Genomic DNA, 26,840 nt, shown 5'->3' on the forward strand with positions numbered 1-26,840 from the left:
CCTCAATTATCTTTAATTACTTATCTAACTTGTCGTAAATTACTGTGGCTGATGTGGCTTCTCAATAACTATATAACAGAAAAATCTACACGTTTCAGATTTTTACTTCAAGTAGCAAATGTGAACACCATGAGCTTTAATTGACGATCGACACTACTATTACGCAAAAAAGGGATGTAACAGATGAGACTTCTGCAGTTCTGAGTGAAGCCTTATGCGCTCAAAAATGCGGCATCGCGTGCGTTCATTACCTTGTCGGTGTTCGTCAGGGGGCGGCGGACAGCACAGCTCCGCTCACCTCGCCGTCTCGGAACCAATTCTCACCTAACTTCTCCTTACCACAATTTACCGAAGTTGGTTTAAAAAAATTATCTGGCTGTGTTTTCATCTGACCAATCAGGAATGTTAACCTTAAGGTCCGCCTACAAAAATTCTGTCTATCCAATGAGAAACGTTATATGTTTCGTGGTGGGGCAATGTTTTTAAAGTTTGCAACGTAACAGAGACGCGAAAAAGTCTCACGCTAAAACTTGCAGCTGGGATGGTCCTAGCGGTTAGCTGGCGACGTGGGTGTCCGTCCCTTATCGTAGGGCCTTCCAGCTTGACACGGTTCTGCTCTCGGCTTCTGTTCTCGTTTCTCCCCTCGGAACTGCGTCTGTCTCACGGTGGGAAGGTATGACATGCATTTAGGCATTCTTATGTTAGTCTGTGGTATTCCATTTGCTCACTCGTTACTCGTATTACTTTGGTTAATTTAATGTCACGATTTATTCGGAACTATGTGACATACTACTGGATTTGCTATCATGTCAGGGTTTTCATGGAAGGTGTTGGATTTGCCTGACACCTTACACAGGTAGATGAACATGTATTCAGTACCCTAACTCGACGCTCTCCTAGAATGATTTCGGCAGCTGCGTTCTGTCGAAAAAACGTATTATTATTCGCTGAAGCCTTTTAGCAAGATAAGAGATCTATAGATAGGTGTCGCTTCCCCATCGAAACAGAGTTCGGTTTAAACTTTCAGAACCCTGCGTTCTGCTTGCTTCTTAATGTATGTTTTCGTAGAGGTCCCAATTTCTCAGCCATACCTACTTGTCAGCCTTCTTATAGGTTCTTTTAAGTATTGTGCCACGTGGTTGGAGAGATTTTCTGCCGTCCTTCACACCTCGGAGCGTTATTGGTTGAAAATAGTAAAAATCCGCAAGACTAGGATATTGTTAGAATCCTTACTTAAATTTTATTGGACGAAAGTCGCAGTTACCATCATTATTGGCCGGCGAGTACCTGCTCTGGCGAGAAAGCTGCTATGTTACAGAGCGTCCAGAAAAAGTACGGTACACGCTAGCCAATATGGTAGGAGATGCTGTATTGAAGACTTGTCGTTCGGCGATCGATGAGGCGAACCTTATGGTCACACAGAAAGATGTTGCCACTTGTGTAATGTGGACAGAGAGAGAGAGAGAGAGAGATGAACTCAAGGTCTCCTGCGCTGCTGCAGTTGCCTTCCGCATTACTCTGCAATTATGGTAAGATGTGCCATCGTCGCGGTAGGAGTTCTATGGGGACAGCATATTTGTTCACTCCGTTCACGATACAGTTATTGCGTTTTAATACAGGGTGTTTATAAATGAATATAGGGGTTTTAACGCTTTATAATATTTATTGCATTGAACTTACAGTTATAAATGGTATTTCAAATGAAAGAACAACTGAAACAGTTTTACCAAGAACCTCACTGGCATAGCGAGGTACACGACTGGTTGCACTTCACTGTGCCCAAGCGCTCGATAGGCCGCAAGGGGCCCAATGACAGGGCTTGCTTTGCATGGCCTCCACGTTCACCCGACCTAACGCCATGCGATTTACTCCTTTGAGGCTTCATCAAGGACCCTGTGTGCGTGCCTCCGCTACCAGCAGACCTCCCTGAATTAAGAAACCGGATTGATGCAGCTGTTGCTACAATCACTGAAGACACACTTATTAACGTTTGGGAAGAACTCTGCTGTAGACTTGATGTGAGCCGTTTGACAAACGGGGCTCACAGTGAACGTTTATTAGGTTCTTAGTAAAACTGTTTGAGTTGCTCTTTCGTTTGACATATCATTTACAACTGTAAGTGCAATATAATAAATACTATAAAGCGTTAAAACCCCGATATTCATTTATAAACATCCTGTACTTTGCAGCCAGCTAGTTTGCCTTCAATATGCGCTTTGGCGATCTCATTGTTGCAGTTCGAGCTCCTCTCTTCGTGTTCTTCCTATAATTTACAAACCATACTTACAGCCACTGGTTATATTCGTGTATTATCAGTATAAATTTGCATTTATCCTGCCCAGCCACCCGAGCCAAGGGTACAGTTCACCAGTAGAGGCCCACTCTCCCCCCCCCCCCCCCCCACATGTTGAAGTATTCAGTGCTCATTTATATCAACGGGTAACTCAAGGTTTCCTTAACGATAGCCGGCCGGAGTGGCCGTGTGGTTCTGGGCGCTACAGTCTGGAGCCGAGCGACCGCTCCGGTCGCAGGTTCGAATGCTGCCTCGGGCATGGATGTGTGTGATGTCCTTAGGTTAGTTAGGTTTAATTAGTTCTAAGTTCTAGGCGACTGATGACCTCAGAAGTTAAGTCGCATAGTGCTCAGAGCCATTTGAACCATGGTTAACGATAACAACTCTGATTGTTACAGTGAGCATTTGTGTTTCTAATAGATTAGACAATCCCTCTTCTCATGAACATGTTTATGTACATGGTTTGGTACCCATATTGTTATGTGCGACTGGGCCACCCTTATTAATTTTTATTCAGGAAGACATTTCCATTGCGCAACATTGTTATTCCTTTTAATTAACTTGCATGATCGTAATGGATATGGACTTTTTGTTATAATAGTTCCACGTAAGTTTATATGCTTTCTGTAGTTATTTTATTCTTTCCTCATTGGCCTTTAGGTGGATCCCTGATGGCTGGATGATTTCTCCCATGTACTTCAAATGTGGTACTTGTACGATTTTCCCATGGGTTGTCACAATAGGCAATTTGTCTTGTGGCACTCTTTCTATGTACTGGGTTTTCTCATATGAGATTTGTAGGCCAGTTCTTTGTGCAATTTCGTGTAACTTCTCTATGGCGTTAGTGGCTTCTTTTCTATTATTTGTGAGGATTGCAAGGTCATCTGCAAAAGCTAAACACTTCACATTGAATCTATTATCTTTTCTAATGCCAATTTGGATTCCTTTGACTAATTTTTCCCATGTCCTGATGAGTTTTTCAAGAATGATATTAAAGAGTAATGGTGAAAGTCCGTCACCCTGTCGCACTCCAGTTTGGATTACAAATGGTTCTGAGATACCCGCCATAAATTTAACCTTGGAGACTGTCAGTTAATGTTTCCTGAATGATTGCTCTTGTCTTTCCGTCAATGCTGAATTCTTCCAGCGTCTTGCAGAGCACTACTCTGTCTATTGAGTCGTAGGCCTTTTTAAAATCTACAAAAGTAACCACTGTGTTTCGGGTGTTTCTCATCTGGAGAATCATTTTCAGATTCCAGATCTGCTCTATGCATGATCGTCCCTTGCGAAAACCAGCCTGGTATTCTCCTATTTGTGGGTCAGCTTGTTCTTCTAATCTATTCATGTTTTACTATTATTTTTGTTATTATTGGTATTAGTATCATTGACTTGTGTTACATATTTCACCGAATCCCTGCCTGGAATCATCTAAGCAACCTTAACTGTACAGATTGCACTACTTATCAGCTAGGTCGTACTGTTGTTTGAAAACATTTCTTATAATCGTCTCTTTAATCTCCTTGGGCAGTTTGTCATACAGTTTTATTTCGTGTTAAAAATGCTGTTTTGTGTTTTATGTTTATTCTGTCTTGGTAAGTTCACTCGTGATCTTGTTCCATGACCATGGAAAGAGCTGTTGGTTCAGTAATTATCAGTGTCAATTTTAATATGCATAATTGCTGGGTAAATATACTCATTTGGTGTAGTTAAAATCCCTGAGTTTTCGACAGGCTTTTACAGTGGCCTCAGGTATAATTTATGGTTATTATTCTTCGGAAATTTTCCCGTAATCGAAAGGTCTGTTCATATTTTGTGCATTTGTAGCCCAGTAAAACACTTCAATAGCTAAGAATTGAGCGTACTTATGAACAGTATGTAGCTAAAACACCGGCTGTTACACACTAATCACTGGACTCCAAGGACGTGCTACCTGGCATAGCTGCGCTCTGCTCACATGAATTCGCTGGATTTAAAGCTCCAGATGATGAATATTAACAAGAATTATATAACCACACACGTTTTATGGTATTTTTTGACTCCATTAAACCAAATTATGTCGTTCCGTGATTTCCCTAAATCGCTCCAGGCAAATGCCGGGATGGTTCCTTTCAAAGGGCACGGCCGACGTCCTTCCCTAATCCGATGAGACCGACGACCTCGCTGTCTGGTCTCCTTCCCCAAACCAACCAACCAACCTATGTCGTTCCATTTACGAATCCATACTGTCTTCAGTATCTAGACTGATACACAAGTTAAAAATAGTACAACAATATTGTATGCGCTTCTGCCTACAACCATTTACCGGAAACCTCATGTCGATACATTAAACAATTCACGATACAAACTGATTGTAAATATTGGGTTTATCGAGGTATATCAGATCTCTACTGGAACCGACACTGATCTTTGAGCCGCGCTGGGCAGCCGTGCGGTCCAAGGCACCTTGTCACGGTCCGAGCGGCTCTCCTCGTCGGAGGTTCGAGTCCTCCCTCTGGCGTGGGTGTGTGTGTTGTCCATAGCGTAAGTTAGTTAGATTAAGTAGTGCGTGGGCCTAGGGACGGATGACTTCAGCAGTTCGGTCTCATAAAACCTTATCACAAATTTCCAAAAAAACTGATCTTTGAGGATATTTAATAACAACTTCATCTGAGCGGCGGAATCCTTAGTTGTGTCTACTAGTTGAGCCATGTAGCTCAAGTGTCTAAATATATGCCAAAAATATGTTACTTTTCATTAATTACAGATTAAATTTCTTAAAATTAGCGAGTCGTGCATCATTAAGCCATGCTCAACATTTTGGGTGAAATTGCGGTAGGGGGCTCGTAATACGGATATTATTTTTTCCATATGGATTAATGAATTTGTTAATGGTATTCTCACTTGAGGAAACCTCCATAAATAACTTCTACATTACGTACAAATATTACAATTATGAAGGCAAGACACTACAGGAAAGTACTTTATGAATTCAAAATTTTGGGAAAGACACTACAGTACTGGAAATCGGAAGTAATTAGTAATATTCTTTCAGGCACTTATCTTACGAAAGATTTTAGGAACGCTTTAATCTCTGTGTGAAGTGTTCTGACCTGGAGGACCATTACACGTTTTGGAGACAGACATTACTACAGCATCATTGTGATGTACTCTTTGGAAAAATATGGTCACTGTCGTATCATGTTTGAGAGAATTATAGTATTATCATTCCGTTTTTCGAAAGTGTACTTAACGAAAATTACACCTGTGTGGATATTATTCAGTTGCATTTTCAACATTCGTTTCCTTTATTTTGCCGATATCTATTATGCGTGATTGTTGAGAATAATCTTTCTGTTTTGTTTCTTAAAGGTATTAACTGTAACACTATATGGTTGAGCTGTTGTTAACATCGCAACAAGGACGGCTAAAAAATCTTACGCCGTAGAAAAGAAGAGGAAGATTTTCAAAGTATTTCACTCACGTCCTTAAATTTTCCAATTATTTCGGCTACAATAGTTAAATCTGATCTGGCGCAAACGTCACAGGTACACTGAAGAATCACTTCATAATGTTAGATTCAAGACATGTTTTGCGTATAATAGATAACTCATTCTCAATGTTCCAATTCTTAAAAACAAGAAGAAATAATTTTCTTGCTCTTCAGCTTAGAGCGTGGCTCACCGACCTGATTTTCAGACTTCATTAAATTGCTTGTCTGCTACAGGCGTTCTGGAATAAATTTTGTCACTTACAGACTTGTTTTCAGCTGCAAAAAGTTACTTGATAGGAATGTTAAGAGAAAAGAATACAAGCACATAGTTTTACTCTGTTCCGACGGTTTAAAAATTCAGTGATTAAATTCGTGTTATCCCTTAAGTATTTAACTGAGTGGAGAGAAGCAGCTGTTATCTTTGATACTGTGCCACTGATAAAATCTCTTATAAGTGTGAATCGAAATTCAGCATCCAGCAGCTTTCGAAACGTTATATGTCAGTTAATGAAACGAGCAGACAGTGTTTTAAAATACGCTTCACTTATAGCAACAGTCCATTTCCCCACGTTACTAACAGCACTGCACATGCGCCTTACTCGTCTCTTTACCGACATATTTTAATATTGATAGAAGCCAAATTTTGATATAACAGTCCTATGTCGAAGAAACTGTTGTACTTCAGAACAGTTTCACCATGATTAGATTGGAAGCGTTTAAGTTTGATGCACAATATTTGAATCATTGATAGACAGAATGAGGGACACATTTGTGTAAGACATTAATCATGATCAGATCATAAACAGTACGTTATCAGCACTCGGTGAACAGAGTTCTGAATGTCACCCGAAGTGATATTTCACAATTTCGTAGAAAATTACAGGAGGGAGAAAGATGTGTAGTTGAAGTAATAAGCAACTGACTGCGTGATGAAATCTGATACCAGTATCATTATTTTCCAAAAATGGCCTGAAGACGTCCAGATAATACAGTATACCTACTTGATAGTAGATATGTCTCTCCGAGCATAGGGTCACACATGCCGCTAGACACAAAGCTATCAAGTATGCACGGAGAGTGATGAGATGATTTTTCTTGGTAAAAGCTTCCCGAGGCTGGAAATATGTGGTCTTTTTTCTGTCATCAGTGAACACGGGAACAGCAGTATTTTTTTTTTATTACTGAGTCACATTTCACACTTGGTTGAAGATTTCCATCGAGACCCCTTAACAAGCTTTGTAACCACGTCAGCGTTGTGGGAAAGACGTGGAGAGCAGTTGTCTGTAGAGATTACGTCCTGCAACGGCGTGTCTGCTTTTGTAGTTTTAAACACTGAATTCGGTTAACCTGATAGCAGCTAATGCCGGACCACACTCGGCTCGTCTGGTGGAAGGGCGAAGGGCACTTACAACGTGGGGACACAAGCGCGGACCGAAGGGAGAAGGGAGGTGACATGACCAAGCCCCCTCCAACCCCATAAAAACACATTTCATTTGAAATTTTTAAATTCTTACGCATATCGCTATCAGATACAGGGTGAAGAAAAATTCGCGCACTCTGACTTTGCAGCGCCATTCCTCATGTACTAGCAGTTCAGAAATGTATCTCGCAAAATCTCGTCCTACACTTATTTCTGGAAGTAGATAGACGTTAACGATTTGCAGTATGGTGAGACTGTAGTCACGTCTACAATAACGACCACTGTCATCGTATAGCACAGCACTGTGTAGATCGTGTAGCGGCTAGCGTTTTGGGTTATCATGCAGGGGGTCGATGATTCGATTGTGGGCTGAGGCGTATTTGTTTTCATTTGTAGTTTGGGTGGTAAGAGTAATAGTTGGTATTAACCGATGGGACTAATTAAGGGAGGGTACACACAGAACAAGTTTGGAACCTAGTAGATGCAGTGCTGAAAAATAATTCGCGTCCACGACGTGCAAAGCTTCTTTGAAAGGTGACCAACGAAAACGTTTGTACTTCCATTTTTGTGTTTGTAGTATGTAACTGCTAATGTTTTGTAGAACACCCATTCTAATCGCTATATCACGATTAAGGCGCCAGATATCATACCATGCTGACTACATTTAGCAAATAAAAACAAATACGCCTCAACCCAGTATAGAACCCTCGCCCTTCTTGCATGCTAATCCAAAACACTATACAGGGTGAGTCACCTAACGTCACCGCTGGATATATGTCGTAAACCGCATCAAATACTGACGAACTGATTCCACAGACCGAACGTGAGGAGAGGGGCTAGTGTAATTGTTTAATACAAACCATCCAAAAATGCACGGAAGTATGTTTTTTAACACAAACCTACGTTTTTTTAAATGGAACCCCGTTAGTTTTGTTAGCACATCTGAACATATAAACAAATACGTAGTCAGTGCCGTTTGTTGCATTGTAAAATGTTAATTACATCCGGAGATATTGTAACCTAAAGTTGACGCTTGAGTACCACTCCTCCGCTGTTCGATCGTGTCTATCGGAGTACATTGCAACATACATTGCGTTTCTACAGAATGATCTGCCAACGTTGCTCGAAAATGTCCCACTGGAAACGCGTCGACGTATGCGTTATCAGCATGATGGTGCACCTGCACATTCCGCAATTAACACTAGGCTGACCCTTGACAGGATGTTCGACGGGAGTTTCATAGGACGTGGAGGACGCATAAATTGGCCAGCCCGTTCTCCTGATCTTACACCTCTGGACTTCTTTCTGTGGGGTACGTTAAAGGAGAATGTGTACTGTGATGTGCCTACAGCCCCAGAGGATATGAAACAACGTATTGTGGCAGCCTGCGGCGACATTACACCAGATGTACTGCGGCGTGTACGACATTCATTACGCCAGAGATTGCAGTTGTGTGCAGCAAATGATAGCCACCACATTGAACATCTATTGGCCTGACATGTCGGGACACACTCTATTCCACTCCGTAATTGAAAACGGAAACCACGTATGTACGTGTACCTCACCCCTCATGGTAATGTACATCACGCCTCATGGTAATGTACATGTGCGTCAGTGAAAAAGACCAATAAAAAGGTGTTAGCATGTGGACGTAATGTGCTGTTCCAGTCTCTTCTGTACCTAAGGTCCATCACCGTTCCCTTTGGATCCCTACGTAATTCGGTGCTCTCCGATACACACGATAGAACAGCGGAGGAGTGGTACTCAAGCGTCAACTTTAGGTTACAATATCTCCGGATGTGATTAACATTTTACAATGCAACAAACGGCACTGATTACGTATTTGTTTATATGTTCAGATGTGCTAACAAAACTAACGGGGTTCCATTTAAAAAAACGTAAGTTTGTGTTAAAAAACACACTTCCGTGCATTTTTGTATGGTTTGTATTAAACACTTACACTAGCCCCTCTCCTCACGTTCGGTCTGTGGAATCAGTTCGTCAGTATTTGATGCGGTTTACGAAATATATCCAGCGGTAACGTTAGGTGACTCACCCTGTATACAGCACCATCTGCACACCACTACTGTTTATCCTGACAGAGGTAGTTACCGTACATATGATTGTAGCACTGCGGGAGTGCAAATCATTAACGTCCATTTACTGCCCGAAATATGCGCAGGACGGAATCTTGTGACAGACATTTATGTATTGTTAGTATGTGAGGAATCAGAATGCGAAGACCGATTGCGCGAATTTTTCTTCACTCTGTATATCAGATTTGAAGAAAGAAGAAATAATTGTAATTTCAAAGAAGGCAGGTGCAGGTAAGTGTGAATATTAACGGACCATCAGTTTCATACACTGAGGCGACAAAAGTCGTGGAATAGCGATACGTGCGTATACAGATCGTGTCAGTATCGCGTACACAAGGTAGAAAAGGGCTGTGCATTGGCGGAGCTGACATTTGAAAATGGTTCAAATGGCTCTGAGCACTATGGGACTTAACATCTATGGTCATAAGTCCCCTAGAACTTAGAACTACTTAAACCTAACTAACCTAAGGACATCACACAACACCCAGTCATCACGAGGTAGAGAAAATCCCTGACCCCGCCGGGAATCGAACCCGGGAACCCGGGCGTGGTAAGCGAGAACGCTACCGCACGACCAAGAGCTGCGGACATGCCATTTGCACTCAAGCGGTTCATGTGAAAAGTGTCCAAATGATTGTGGCCAAACTAAGGGAATTAACAGACTCTAATGCGGAATGTCAGTTGGAGCCAGCGCATGGGACATTCCATTTCGGAAGTACTTACGGAATTCAGCACTCCAAGATCCACAGTGTGAAGAGTGTGACGAGAATACCGCATCTCACGCATTATCTTTAAATTCGGACAACGCAGCGACCGACGGCCTTCACTTAACGACCTAGGTCAGCGACATTTGCATAGAGTTGCCAGTGCTAACAGAAAATCAACGCTGCGTGAAGTAACCACAAAAATTAATGTGAGAGGTGTGTCGAACGTATCCGTTAGGACAGTGCGTCAAAATCTGGCGTTATTGAGTCATGGCAGTAAAAGACAGACAGCAGTGCCTTTGCTACCAGCACGACATCGCCTGCAGAGCTTCTCCTGGCCTCGTAACCGTATCGATTGGATCCCAGACGACTGCAAAACCCTGTCCTGGACAGATGAGTTGAGATTTCAGTTGGTAATAGCTGATGGTAGGTTTCGAGAGTGGCAAAGACCCCACAAAGCCATGGACCCAAGTTGTCAACAAGGCACTGTGCAAGATGATAGTGGCTCCATAAACCGTGAGCTGTGTTCAAATGGAATAGTCTGTATCCTCTGGTCCAACGGAAACGATAACTGACTGTAAATGGCTATATTTGGTTATCTGGAGACCATTTGTAGCCATTCATGCACTATGTTCCCAAAAAACGATGCAATTTTTATGGATGACGATGCGCCATTTCACCGAGCCACAATTGTTCTCGACTGGTCTGTAGAACATTATGGACATTTAGAGCGAATGATTTGGCAGCCCAGATCGTCTGACAAGAGTCCCATCGAACTTTTATGGGACGTAATCGATAGGTCAACTCATTCGGAAAATCCTGCATGGGCAACACTTCGCAATTATGGACGGCTATAGGGGCAGATAAGTTTGGATTCCGTAGAAATGTTGGGACACGTGAGGCAATACTGACCCTACGACTTATCTTAGAAGAAAGATTAAGGAAAGGCGAAACTACGTTTCTAGCATTTGTAGACTTAGAGAAAGCTTTTGACAATGTTGACTGAAATTCTGAAGGTGGCAGGGGTAAAATACAGGGAGCGAAATGCTATTTACATTTTGTACAGAAAGCAGACGGCAGTTATGAGAGTCGAGGGGCATGAAAGGGAAGCAGTGGTTGGGAAGGGAGTGAGACAGGGTTGTAGCCTATCCCCGATGCTATTCAATCTGTATATTGAGCAAGCAGTAAAGGAAACAAAAGAAAAGTTCGGAGTAGGTATTAAAATCCATGGAGAAGAAATAAAAATTTTGAAGTTCGCTGATGACATTGTAATTCTGTCAGAGACAGCAAAGGACTTGGAAGAGCAGTTGAACGGAATGGACAGCGTCTTGAAAGGGGGATATAAGATGAACATCAACAAAAGCAAAACGAGGATAATGGAATGTAGTCGAATTAAACTGGGTGGTGGTGGGGGGTATTAGATTAGGAAATGAGACGCTTAAAGTAGTAAATGAGTTTAGCTATTTGGGGAGCAAAATAACTGATGAGGGTCAAAGAAGAGAGGATATAAAATGTAGACCGGCAATGACAAGGAAAGCGTTTCTGAAGAAGAGAAATTTGTTAACATCGAGTATAGATTTAAGTGTCAGGAAGTCATTTCTGAAAGTATTTGTATGGAGTGTAGCCATGTATGGAAGTGAAACGTGGACGATAAATAGTTTAGACAAGAAAAGAATAGAAGCTTTCGAAATGTGGTGCTACAGAAGAATGCTGAAGATTAGATGGTTAGATCACATAACTAATGAGGAGGTATTGAATAGAATTGGGGAGAAGAGGAGTTTGTGGCACAACTTGTCTAGAAGAAGGGATCGGTTGGTAGGACATGTTCTGCGGCATCAAGGGATCACCAATTTAGTACTGGAGGGCAGTGTGGAGGGTAAAAATCGTAGAGGGAGACCAAGAGATGAATACACTAAGCAGATTCAGAAGGATGTAGGCTGCAGTAGGTACGGGGAAACGAAGAAGCTTGCACAGGATAGAGTAGCATGGAGAGCTGCATCAAACCAGTCTCAGGACTGAAGACCACAACAACAACAACAACATAGGGGCAGAATGGCTGAATATTTGTTCAGGGGACTTCAAATGACTTGTTAAGTCTATACCACGTCGAGTTGTTCATCTAAAAAGTGCAGAAGATGGTCCGATACGATAGGAGGTATCCAATGACTTTCTTCACCTCGTAGGAAATCATGGTTGCAAACACTGACACGATAATTACATATAAAATAATGGAAAAGCTGGTAGATACCGATCTCAATGAAGATCATTTTGGGTTTGGAGGAATGTAGCTCTATGACTCAACTTAGACGGGAGAAAAGTAAACTTAAGTTTATACCATTTGTAGATTTAGACAAATCTTTTGACAATGTTGACTAGAATATAGCCTATGAAATTATGAAGGTAGCAGGGATAAAATACACCGAGCGAAAAGTTATTTATTACTTCTACAGTAATCAGGCTGCAGTTATGAGTCGGAGGGCGCGGAAGGAAAGCAGCGTTTGAGATAGGAGTGAGATCCATTCTTAACCCCTCCTCGATGTTATTCAACCCGTACATTGAGTAAGAAGTAAAGGAAAACAAATTGTAATTTGGTAACGCAATTATAGCTCAGGGAGAAGAGATAAAAACTCTGCGGGACATTCTGACACAGGCAGCAAAGGACGTGGAGGTGGATTGGTGTACTATGTATTGTGTCCTGGGAATAGGTTAAAAGATGATCAAAAGCACAGTAAAACAAAGGTAATTAAATTATATCAGGCGATGTATAAAGAAATATATTAGGAAATGAGACACTAAAATTAGCAGATGAATTTTGCTATTTGGGCAGCATAGTAACTAATGACTGCCGAACTAGATATCATGTAATAGTCATTCCATACAGCTGTCACAAACACCATTTGCTGATGACGAGACGTTGTTTGTCTCCGAAAGAGAAAGTTACCGGAATTGCAGTTGGGTGGAAGAACCAACGCATTGGAAGCCATTCCACATCTGTTAGCTTAGCTTAGCCACGTGACAGCATCACAACCTGTACAGATCTTCTGTGCGCCACCGTCCAAGGTACAGCAAACGGTAAGTGCTTGTAATAGCCGATGGCCGTTTTTAACATACAGCTCGTATCAGTACCGCCGTGCTATGTTCCCGTTTATGTTGGATGCCTTTCAATGCATATACTATCGTCAAGCGCCTTATTGTATCGTTGTCCTCTTAGACAATTTATGTGCATTGTACAGAACGTAACAAAACGATACCAACAAATTTCGAGGAAATGAGGGACAAATTGAGAAAAAAAGCTATTTCGGGAAACATAGTGCGACGATGATACAGAACGTCACCCTATTGATGAAGGCGATTGCACCACCGCCGTCATCCAGATGCTGCAAATTCTGATGGTGGCCCGTAATTAAAAGGCCGAAACCGGTCAGAAGTTAACATCGACTGCGATCAAAACTCTTTTTAAACAATTTTATGACAAAGATTGCTGTTCTCCAACAACGTTATATAAAATTATTATTGTCGAATGTTGACTATCAAGAGATGTAGTAAATTGTATCAGGGGACCCGGACGAAGCTTTCGCACATCTATTGTTGTAAGTAATCACATTATTTCAAGTAACTGTAGTCGAGATAACGGTAGTTATGGGAATCAAGAGAAAACATTTTCAAAAATGAACCGAACGACTTGAAATAATAATCAGGAGATTATGATACATCCTCGTACACACATTTTCATGAGTCCAAAAATGTGTTTTGTATGCGGAATGATTTCCCGGCTAGTACGACGGGCAGATTGTTAAGGACCGTCAGTAATTGCAGTAAGCGTAATAGGCCATAGTTACAAGAGGTAAATCACAACTGAAGGCGACAATAGCGAATACGTTTGTGGAAACCAAATTCGTTTAGAAAAAATCAACTTGTACGACGGGTAGAGATAATGTACTACCGCACCGGTCTCGTTTATTACCTGTGGGGATACTGTATACAAATTATCCAGTTAATAAGTGCTTTAAAACAGACTGAATGGTGTTTATAGTAAGATAATGTGAAAATGGAGTCTTTTATTCGTGATTAGTAAGTTAGCTTCTTAAAATAAGGGTGTGAAGCTGGACATCCACGATGTCCTTTTGCCTAGAGTAGTCAAGTGACTCTTACGTTAAAACTTTTCACAATTAGTAAGTTTTAACGCAAAATAGGTATGCAGTGTCAGATGACTGTTAAAAAAGCTTTCTAATTATAAATCTTTCATGTCCACATAATTAGTATGTGTTGATAAAGAGAGATGTTGACTTGAGAAATAATATATACAAGGTTTGTGACATAAAGCAAGTAGCAGGTACCCCTACATGAAATATGAAAGAGGACAATGAAGAACTAATGGTAAAGTTGATTTGGTTTCACATACAGCTAGCATGTTTCTATGAATTTGGAGTGTTATGAATGGTGTAAAAATTTAAAAACCTTTTACTTTATGGTCAAACTTACATTGGCAACTGTAGTAGGTCCTATTAAATACGTGTTATTGCAAATTGTTTCAAAAATCTTCTGTGTGGATGCATTCAATCTATGGTACCCTTGCCTTACAAAAAGGCAAGTGCAGTGAGACACTCGTATGTGTTAGCTTTTGAATTCCCTGCTAATGAATGACCCATTTTGGATAATCGTTCCCGTGTCGCTCGGAACCAAATAATAAATTTTCGTCCGCCTGTCAAGTTCTGCCTCGTGACTGGATTCAGCTCTCGAGTTATACTTCCGAACAAGGACATTTTTGGTGCGCTAAATTATGCTGAAATATACTTTTACATGCCTTCAGCTTTCGAACACCATCTTCCTTTTACTGTTAACCATTCCAACACGCAGCGTGAGTAAGTTGAGATTACTATTTTCTCGCGATGCAGTGCCTTACTGGTCCGAGCAGTAAAAGCTTGTGGAGATCGGTGAGAGCGTACTGTGATCTAGTAGAAGGAATTTAGAAACTGTTTCTGTAGCGAAAGAGGTAATACATCGTTGTCAGTTATATTTTCACAAGGACGATTCATAAGCGACAGTTTCGCCAACACTATTCGTAATGTGATAGTTCCATTTTTTCCGATGTCGATATCTAGTCCTTATTCCGCCAGCCCTCTATTTCATTTTTCTTCTTCTCTGCCGGCTCTAACCCACTCAGAGCGCTAGCACTTTGTGTCAAATATATTCTCCTTCTGTGCGCTCTCGAAGGATCGAGAAGAAAACTCAATGTGAATAGGGCGAAATAATTCAACGTAAGAGGTCTCCCGATACTCGCGGGCAGGGGAGAGGCGCTGGAAGGAAATGTTGCCGTCTCTGTAGCTTCCACTCGTGGCGAGAAGAAGTTTCAGTGCTGTCGAAAGGTGTATCACACGCATTGCTCATAGTTTCCAATCTGTTCGCGTATCTGGACGAGTCAGAACTTAAGAAGTTCTTTGTCCCTACCAATCGACCTAGAGCATTACTAAAGCACAGCACTCTTATTTAATGACACGCACGTTCCGATTTCAATGCGTCATTTCCCTAAATTATCCTACAGTGAGGTTCGGATGGCTGCTTCAGAGACGATGCCGACGATTCAGTAACTATAACTGCAAAACAAGAAAGAGTAAAACAATAAAAACGACGCCAGCGTCCATTTGCTGTCGTCATGCTTCCAACCGGAAAACAGAATAGGAAATAATTAAGAAATGGAACATACAAATTTATGCAGCCTACGTATTACCACTGAAATTGTTGCAGTTCGATTTATTGAAAAATTTTAATACTTTTAGTGCACAGTACAGCTGAAATTATTGCTGTTAACAGCTCGAGGAAGGGATTTCCTGGGCTCCACTATACGAGCCATTAGTCTAGGCTAAGGACGACACACCGTGATGAGCCACAAAGGGCCAAGCAGTGTCCAAAGAAAAAAATGGTTCTAAGCACTATGGGACCTAACATCTGAGGTCATCAGTCCCCTAGACTTACAACTACTTAAACCTAACTAACCTAAGGACATCACACGCATCCATGCCCGAGGCAGGATTCGAACCTGCGACCGTAGTAGCAACGCGGTTCCGGACTGAAGCGCCTAGAACCGTTCGGCCACAGCGGCAGTGCTGAAAGACCGTGACCTGTCGATGAACTACTGTGTCAATAGAAGCCAGAATACTGAGGCAGGTATGTAGCACATCGCACTGCTCGCCTTTAATGACCGTTTTTCCAAGGTGAAGACCTTCAAGTAGGTTCTAAGTTTAACTCAGGTGGTTCAGTGCAGCGTGTTCCAGAAAACGTTTTCCGTAACTGCCTATGTAATCTGAACTGATTGAGCACTAGATACTTCCGCTAAGGTACATCAGAAAGGCCACGAGGAATTCACCCTCTACGTTCATAGAGACTGCGCTAGTATCGTGGCTCTAATGATTGCACTTTCATGGCGCGTTAAACCGAGATGGCAGACAAAGAACAAAACTTGTCTGGGATCTGTTTTATTATACCAAAAATTTGTATAGTAATGTTTTTCCCGTCGATGAGTAATACATAAATAACACGTAATATTTAATGTCCCGTTTACAATGAGTGACCCTTTTTATACAGTACTGCGGACAAAGGTGGTTTCATGGAGTTTGATACAGTGAGCAGAACAAAAACAATAATTTGGTGTTGATGTGGTCGAACAGAGACACAAATGTGCTACGTGTGTGACTGATGATACCACTGGAACTTATCGAACGTTGTAACTCGTGTTTCCGTTTGAAATTACACTTTCTCAGATAAAGGAAATTTTGCCACTGGTAAATACAAATAATCCTTGCTTCACATCTGACGAAAAAAAATTTGAAGTGCTACAGCTCTCGCTGTACTTCATATCATAGCGAGACACAAATGTGCTATGTGTGTGACTGATGATACCACTGGATCTTATCGAATGTTGTAACTCGTGTTTCCGTTTGAAATTACACTTTCCCAGATAAAGGAAATTTTGGCACTGGTAAATACAAATAATCCTTGCTTCACATCTAACGAAAAAAAACTTGAAGTGCTACAGCTCTCGCTTTACTTCATATCATAGCGATTTCAGAAAAATGATAAACTCATTTATCGGAATTAGATATTTGTTTTATTACACATCAATATTTTGCAAATATTTGCTTGAGAGTTCCAGCAGAATCTTTACAATTCTCGGACACATCTTCAACTCTAAGGCTCTCTCACAAACTTAGTTTTTTTGTTCTTTTTTCTCAATATTATCCTCTGCTCTTACCCTGTCAACTTCTTACCGCGTTTATTGCAGAAAACACTATTCGATCGTCCGCAAACGATGCTCACCGAAGACACTCCTATTCTGAATGCTCAAATTCGTAAATCAGTTTAGTTCATGTAGTACACATACTTTATCAAGTTACGAACTTATTTGTTCAATTTTTTCAGATTTTATGTTCAAACCACGATTTATTGTAGGCTCACCCTGCATTTTACCAGCACTCCATCCCAGCAACTGGTACATTCAGTGGAACTGTATTGAAGGTGATGACTGCCATCGCATCATCGGAACAAAATGGCTGTTGTTTTTTAATGTTCAACTTCTATTGGAGGTTGGATAAAGCGCGGGACAGCTTCGTTTTCAAGAACTGTCATTGAACAGATGTTCATATGGGATAAATATAGTACTGCATCTTCGTTACTCAACTCTCGCTGGAATGTCTACACATTCTGTTTACAGTCTCAACTGGAAAGACTTTTCCCTGGTCGTAAGTGTAAGCATAAGAGGAATTAGCCGCCAAATTATCCTGTTATATGAATAAACTATTGTGAAATGGAAAATCAACTGAAACCACTCAACAGTGGAAAGGCATCTCGATAGGATGATCAGCTATGAGACTGTGCTCGTCGGTAGCAGCGCGGTCTGCTCGTTGAACTGTTGAGCGATGGGTCCTTGTTCCATTCCCGGCGCGGTTTGAGATCTTTTCCGCTCGTCAACTGCGTGTTGTGTTGTCCCCACGCTCGTGTCGTTGTAATTGAGGTTATACCACTGCGCCGGCTGTATTGGGAGGTCCCGAAAACCAGTGCATAAAAACTATGAGGTTATGTATCGAATATGCGAAAGGACTTGCTTCAGTTCTAACAGAACTTTGTCGTAGAACTTCAGAGCAAACAAGATCGTCCAGAGATTTGACAAACGCAGGTCACTCTCAGGTTCAAGTAGGGTCGTTGAACAGATGTATATAAGAGGTAATTATAGTCTAACATCTTAACTGTATCTCCATATCGCCGAAGTAAGTCTTTTGTAAGATTATAGAAAAAGTTTTATGCTCATGAATCACGGTGTTTTTGGATAACGAAAATATTCTCTGTAGAAATCAACACTGATTCTGTGGTGTCACCGCCAGACACCACACTTGCTAGGTGGCAGCCTTTAAATCGGCTGCGGTCCGTTAGTATACGTCGGACCCGCGTGTCGCCACTGTCAGTGATCGCAGACCGAGCGCCGCCACACGGCAGGTCTAGAGAGCCGTCCTAGCACTCGCCCCAGTTGTACAGCAGACTTTGCCAGAGATGGATCACTGACAAATACGCTCTCATTTGCCGAGACGATAGTTAGCATAGCCTTCAGCTATGTCATTTGCTACGACCTAGCAAGGCGCCATTACCAGTTTATATTGAGATTATAATTCATGTATCAACAAGAGCGATGTTCTCCAATTGTGGATTAAAGTTAAGTATTCCAAGAGCTTCGTACTTTATTTATTAGACTCAACTACTTTAACTGTTCCAGACCTCACGCCAGTCTGCGTGAGCTTAAACGCGTGCATTTCGGCCTCCTCTAGCAACACGGTGTTGGCTCTTCTGCCAATACATCAGATTCCATATACAAAGATCCAGAGCGCCTTGAACGCGTTCCTTGACTTCCGGAAGGCATTAGAAAGAGTTCCACACTGTTGTTCACTGAACTACATACGAAATGACGGGGTATCGAACTCCGTTCACGACTGGATTTTTTTACATCCACTGCAGATACAAATGAACACGTCGTTCTGAACAAAACGGAATCGACAAACACAAATGTAACATTGGAAGTGAGATAATTGAGTACTAAAGCCTTAAAACTTCACGAAATGTGTATAAATTACCTGAAGAATAGCATCAGAAGCTCCGTGAGACTTGTCGTGAGCGAAGCTATTACTTATTGGAAATATGAGACTCCAAAAGATGTACCGAATTGCAGGGCCGACGATTCGTGCAAGAACACGTCATTGCTCCTGAGCGTGAGTAAATGTGACGTACTGCGACTAAATATATGATGAGACTCACGATTATTCCACTAAGCTGATGGATAAAAATCGTTGGAACCATTAGCAGCGACGGAGTATCTACAAGTAACCATTCTCGGCGACCTAGAATGGAGCGACTTCGTGATAGCCGTTACTGGATAAGCAGTGCCAGACTGGGATCGTTGGAACATTATAAGGATAGCGAAGTGGCATACCTAACACTGGTATGACCGTTTCTTGAATATAACTTGTCAGTCTTAGACTCTTGAAACGCTGGGTTAACCTTCCGTAGGGCGCAGTGTTTGAAATTCGTTACTTCAATTAATCACTCGCTTTCTCATCAAATTTGACTAATTACACACATTATAAAGAGCAAATAGCTTTGCAGAAAGGCAAGAATGGTGTAAGGGTACGACGACAATATACATACTAAACATTCAACTCTCTCCTCCTCCTCCTCCTCCTCCTCCTCACCACCACCACCACCACCACCACCACCACCATCATCATTGTTGGGCTGTGTTTATAAATGAGGAATCATGCCGGTATCAGAGGAAAATTTTACGTGCTGCATCAAACAGATCCGCTCTTGACAGTGTTTGCGTTACCGTGCACGTATTACACATTTTCCTCTTGACCGTGGTTCCATTTCTTTATTTCTGCTACTTTCCAGGGGTTGGCCTATAACGTTTCAGTTTCTGCTGGAACTCCATATTGTCTAACCTTCCTATTACCAAATGGGACAAAACTAACGCTTGACATAGTTGTTTCAGGAATGCTTCTGGTACAGTTTTCACTGTTGCCGAAGTAAATCAGCTACGCATTGATTTAATTCAGAGAAATCATTGCAAAGATAAATTCAAAACGAATAACACTCATTTCTCACAACGTTATAATGGACAGAATATTGGCAGCCATGAGTAAATACCAGTATTCTAAAGACATTCTCGCTGACGTCACCCAGCTTTAGTTACAGATAAATTTACAGCAATATTTTGGATCAAGAAACATACTTTCTGTGGTGATGGAACTCATTTTCATTATTTTTTGTCCCTTTCAATAATGTAACTGTCATTTTTCTTAAGTACTTGTACGTCATATTGACGGCCGACTTGCTCTGCTCTTGAACCTTGTCGCCGAACTTCAACTTCGTTATCACAATCTTTGTCCACTTCATTTTCAGAATCCTCTTGAATTTGATTATTACGCTCTTCAAAAAACATCTTTTTGATTTACTCAATAAGTTTCGGGTCGAGGAGATTATAGGTCTTAGAGTAGCCTGCCATGATCGAGTACATTACAACTAAAATAAGAAAATTCATACCAAATAACGCAGTCAGACGAGGTGTACAAGTTTCATAATTGATATTCGGACAGAAGTAACAAATGGTAAACGATCTAGAAACGAAAGAAATGCATTTTATATGCTGAAGTAGATCTGTACTACTTACAAATGATGTTGACTCCGAAATAAATATAACGCTGAAATGAATCGAGAACGGGAGCCGTGTATCAAACTGAGCTACAAACGCATATATACTTGTAGACAACAGAGCAGTCGCCCTGATACCCAGACAAAAAACAACGAAAACGCTTCGGAGAAGGGAAGTAACTATCGAGGAGGCGTCATTGCTGTCGTTTGTTGATAAATAATTGACACAGAACTTCAACGTCTCTCAATTCGAACTGATCTCTCGATATGTGACTTACATATGGGATTTTGTCTATGAGCGTTCCCTTCCACAAATTTTAGTAATCGACCTATGAAAATAGTTTCACTCTGTGAATAGTGCAAGATATTCATCTCTCAGAAAAGCAAGTATAGGGTAATACGCAATAAGTACAAAAACGAAGATGAACAATAAAAATGGAAGGCCGAGAAGGACGGACGCGGTTTTAAAACGGTATAACACGGGGATATAGTCTTCTGTATCTACCCTTCGATCTATTCATCGAAGACGGAAAGACAGAAAAAAAAGATTCAAGAGTGGGATTAAAATTTAAAGTGAAAGAATATCAATTATGATAAGGGTTCGCGAGTATCACTGTCATTCTCTGTGAGAGCGATGCAAAATTTTAGGATATGTTAAATGAAATGAACAGTAAAACAATCGTACAATATTACATGAGAGTAGACTGAAGAAAGACGAAAGTAATGAGAAGCAGTAAAATTAAATTAGCGATACAAATGACATGAAAACAGACGACTACGAAATATTGTAAATGAAGGAATTCTGTTACCTTCGAAGCAAAACTGTACATGATGGGCAAAACAAAGCTATAAAAAGCAGCCTGTCACCATTAATATGCTCATTTGTAGCAAAAGAAGTGTACCAGTATCGAACATTGGCTTTGATTTGAGGGAGAAATTTTGAGGAACGCACGTTTCGAACACAGCATTGTGAGGAAGTGAATCACACAGTGTTGGAAAATCGGAAATGAATGCAACCGAAGCGTTTGAGCCGCGATGCTACAGAGGGATACTGGAAAGTAGGTGGTGTAATAACATAAGAAATGAGAACGTTTCAGCAGAATCGGGAGGAGAGGAATATACGGAAGATATTGCCAAGAAGAAGGTATAGGATGATAGGACATGTGTTAAAATGTGAATTAATAACTTACAGTGAACTTCAGGGAGCAGTAGGGAGTAAAAACTGTAGGGGGAGACAGAGATTGGAATACGTCCAACGAGCAATTGAGCACGTTGGATGCAAGTGCTCCTCTGAGATACAGAGTCCTGAAACATGTTTATTCTTCCCACATACGTCTCGCGAAATGACCTCTACCAGAAAAACAAAGTGCTCTTAAGAATGCTTACCGAGAGTCGCTTCTGCCCTCGAATGGTTATGATGGAGGGAGAGAATAATAAAGTTTCCGCCACATTACGTGAGGTGGATTATGGAGTATAGATGTACATATATGACGGCAGCACAGATTTATAACGAAAACCACAAGGTTTCGTGACCTATTGTGTTAGTTTCGTGAAGGTGCAATGCCGTGAGCTATGAGACTGTTTACCTATCGACCGCTCTTGTGTCGACGGAAAGTCTAAATCGCGTATCACCGCTGGACAAGTCTCCGTGGTGCCCCTTTAAACTGTGGATCAATGGTCATTAGTTAATAAAAAGCCATCCCTCGACGCGCTGTTCAAAGGCAGATTGCCACTGCTTCATCGATCTTTCCATCATAAATAGCAGGAAGCCTATAGAGGCGAGCGAGGATGACAATGGGAGTCTAAAACCGCGTACAATGGACGTCGCTGCCTTTGCAGAGAAGAAGACGAATTGTCCGTCGCGGTGCAGAAGTGTCGATGGAACGGGTTTGGGGAATAGGGGAAGGGGGAGTTTGACGGGGGGGTGGGGTGGGGTGGAGAGGAATAGAGAAATGGCAGGCGATTGGCGTGAGACAGCTGGAGGTGGCAAGTATAAATAACGACGTGTTTCCAGTGCACGCTTCTGTCCGCAGAGACAAGTGCCTTCTTATTCACAGCCGATCAGTCAACACTGAAGTAAAGGGCTACGGAAAGCGTCTGACTTGATAATATAGTCACTCTGTAAACGGAAAAGCGACCTGTGTTTGTGGTAGGGACAAGTGGCATTTCACGGATGAACACTGAGCCATTTCTCGTGATGTTTCTGTATTTTCGTCCAACACTTGCACCGGGTGGTTATAATCAAAGCGCAGCTACACACGGAGATCCACTGTAGGCTGCAATTATCGTAGGTCAGTGAAACTGGATAGATATTCTGATGCGTTAATATAGAACCGATACAGGCTGAAAGCAAAATTAGTTCCAGTTTTAACCGCCAGGTGCAAATCTGGCGCTGTGAATGGCAGAAAGATGCATGGAAATGTTTCCGTATGTAAAGGATGATGAACCGGATGTGGGGGGAAAAGGTGAAACAACTGAGAAAGGTGAGCCTTGGCGGCTCATATCGATAGTGCCACTCTGGTGGTTTATCTTTCCTGCCACGGTCAGGGCGGTAAGCAGCGCCCTCTGGGGCCAACGCGAGGAGTAACGAGGCGAGGTCCTGTGGGGGGTGTTCTCCGGGACGTGGTGGAAGATGGTAGTCGGGTTGACGCAGCGAGTATGGGACCGGACCTATCGCATGGAGATATACAAGTTGGCTCTAAACGGTAGGCGCCGCAGCAAGCAGCGGGAAGCGGGCGTCCTGTAATTTGTGTGAAGGAGTAACGATTTTTGCATTGGATGTCCCAGTGGTTCCCGAGAATTGCGGTGGCTGCTTTCGGAGAAGAGAATTGGTAAGAGCTCGTGTCTACGCTCTTTTCCGTACGATATTGCTGCCTGCCGTTATAAACGGGTGAAAATCAGGCGCTTATATTGACTATACGGGAACTGGTGATGTAAAATTACATTTGTGATTGAGTCTCACTTGTACTGTGACAATTTAGAGGCGAAAACTGTTGGGGTTTCATTAGGTCTGGTTTTTTGATGTGCAACTAAGGGAGTCAGTTATTTGGGGTGACTGAGGGAGCACCATTATGTTGGTCTAAGTGATACGTTATCCACGTTTTGTCCATGGCTTTGCGAATCGAAATCGTGGTGGAGTACACGTGTGAGTAATTTGCTATTGTATTGATGGTTATGTTGTAAAGACTGTTCTCTGGTGTGTTAAAACACGCGCTGATTTGTAGCCAATCTAAGCAGAAGTTACCATTGCTACTTGCTTATGTGCTACTGTCCTTATGATTGGCGTTGTTTGTGTTTGATTGTGGGAGTGTTCACGTTTAAAAAAAATTACGGCTACTATTCATAACGGTTGTCTAGTAAGGAAATTGCTTAAGCTTTTATCATATGCTGGTCTGTTTGCCTATCACATTGACTTTCTATGCAGTAACTGAAGGAATTTGTATGGTGGTTCAAGATTGTAGGCTGACTAGTATTTGAACTGGTGTCAAGGTTAAGGGCGAGATCAGCATCCCGCAAACCCGCACGCTGCGCGAGGTTAAATGTTCCGCTATTGGGGAGCCGGCTCTCTGTTCTTGGATTTTGTAAGGATACGTGATGAGTGCACCGCTGTAGTTTTTCGCGTGCTAAATAGCGGGGTGTCGGTGCTGTCCTAGGGCTAGACTTGTGATGTATGTTTTGTTGAAAGGGAATTAACTGTACCAAACCTAAGAGAGCTTTTAGTTTGTTTTACGTGTGTACATGGAATGATGTTGATATTTTGTCGATTGCGGCAATAACTTCCTGTGTGGGGAGATACTCTGAGGGACTTGTATTGTACTGTTGCAGTGCAGTCCATCTGAAACGTGCTGCTTAAAACTTGGGACTGCAGCCCTCTGTTGTTATATATTACTGTTTAATCTTAAATGTCTTGGAGGTAGTATGGTTGTTGATTATTATGTAATTAATTTTGATCGCTGGTTCTTTAAAGGAAGTATTTCGTTTTAAAATATGTGCTCGGTCAGATCCTATTTAAAAATGATTTTGACTCAGCATTCAAATTTTCTAGTCTTGCTTTCTTAAAAGGCTTTCAGTTAAATGATTGCTCTTTGCCTGTTTAAATGTTTGAGTGACTTAAAGGAAAAGAATATTATTTTTTAATTTGTACTGATTGTTCCTTTTGGGTAATACCTGACTTACGTGTTCAATAAATGAGTGTCTAGTCAATGGTGATGCACTGTTCTATTGCTAGCCTAACCCTTCCACTCCACAGCCTATTGAGCTGCTTTGTGTAGAAATTGAGTTCAGAACACCCCTCTGACCTGACACCTCAAAAGGAATAATGTTGACTTCATTATTAACCATCGCCTTCATAGTTTGTTCAATACGAGGAACCGGAGACGTCGCCACATGTGCACCTGGTGGCCAAAATTGGAACTAATTTTTTTCCAGCGGAACCGGTTGCACATTAAGGCATTAGAATACCCACCAAGTTTCATTGCCACATTACAGCGCACAATAGATCGCTGCCAGTAGCTACACTTTAATTATAACCACCCAATATATGAACTAATTTCTCTGATATGGCTGAAATTTTTAATTTATCATGCATTGATTTCATAACGAGGTGACATTCAATCATAATGCGACAAAAATGGCGTTTATCCGTGGTACAATAAGCACAGACAGTTGCAGTAAGTCTTCAACGACTCTGTTACCTTCCACGCATACTAATTCTCCGGCCTGAATACCTATCATTAAAAGAAAACGTTCAGTAGCAAATACCCTTGTCGCCTTACGGAACGTGAAGACATCTGCTGTAAATGACAGACATTCAGGCTCCTTCCTTGCTAAGGATCTCGCCGAGGTGCCTCCTCCTTCGCATCAAGTGGTGTTCGCTGTCGGCTCCAGTCGTGACAAAAACAGCTGGGGGCGTTCCCCCGGGTAGGGGGACTCACAGTTCGCTGCCAAGTTAGGCGAGGTTGTCGCTAGAAGACGCAGAGTCGCGAGCTCCCTCCTCCCTCTTCCACTTCCATTCGCCCCCACCCACAGTCCCCACCAAAACCTGACGGCGGTTTTGTGAGCCGAAGTCGGCAACGTGTTACTCGATGGTCTCACATCCTGAACTGTGCAACAAGAAAGAGACCTCCTCTCCTACTTGTGATACTCGCGGCACGGGTAACTTAGGCGAGGCAAAGACACAAATATACTCCTGCAAACAAATTGACTACCTAAACGTACGATTCTAATGGCACGGATGTAGCGACAGAAGATACGCAGCAGCAGCCTTGCAACTATCCACTGGCATTCCCTTAATGTAACTAAGAGGAACCCATTCAAGAGGAGCTTCTGTAGTCGTGCGACAGCAGAAACAATAAAACATAGCTCGAACTGACTGCTCTGCGATTGTCGCGCGACTGCTGATTCACTATCGGAAGGCTCCTAGTTTGTTCTGCGGATCGTTCAGCTTCTGACTCATCTTGTAGGAAATCAAAATTAGACCACATTGTATTCTGAAATTCTTGTTTTACGACATGGTGCACAGAAGTGTGATTCACAAGCCTCGGTTATTGCGTGTGAACGTAAAAGGGCCTAAATGTGTAACTCTGACAATGGAAATGATCTACTCGGTGACGCATGTGCTGACTTAGTGTAGCATGCGCGCAACATGTGGTATCTTGCAAAAGCGCTCGTACCACCATCTCTGCGCTGGCATGTCTAGTAATGGCGTTAGAGTAGCTGCTACAGTTACCGCGAGCACCGTCATTATCTCCGGCTCAGATGCAGTGAAGACAGGTCACCACATTGACGCTAAAACATGCAAACCGACACTGATATAAAGCACATCCGAGGCAGATCATGTGTGCATAATAGGTCTTTATCAAAATGTGCAGCACTCTGCAGGACACACAACACCCATTCTGAGGCTCATGTCCTGGTGATGCAACCACACTCTTCTGTCATCGGCTGTTCGTCTGAGTTCCATGTAATTATTATATCTTATCCTCTTCTCGATGCCTTCTACGTACTTCCCCCCAGGCCGTCCTCTCCCGTTCTTTCCTACCACTCCCTTCAAAAACTTTAATGATAAAAAAAACGTTGCGTCTGTCAATATGTCCAATAAAATTTGATTTTTCGTTTTTCCACTTCCCTTAATAATCGCCGGCAGGTGTGGCCGTGCGGTTCGAGGCGC

The sequence above is a fragment of the Schistocerca nitens genome, chromosome 4 (assembly GCF_023898315.1).
Source record: "Schistocerca nitens isolate TAMUIC-IGC-003100 chromosome 4, iqSchNite1.1, whole genome shotgun sequence".
Taxonomy (NCBI): Eukaryota; Metazoa; Arthropoda; class Insecta; order Orthoptera; family Acrididae; genus Schistocerca; species Schistocerca nitens.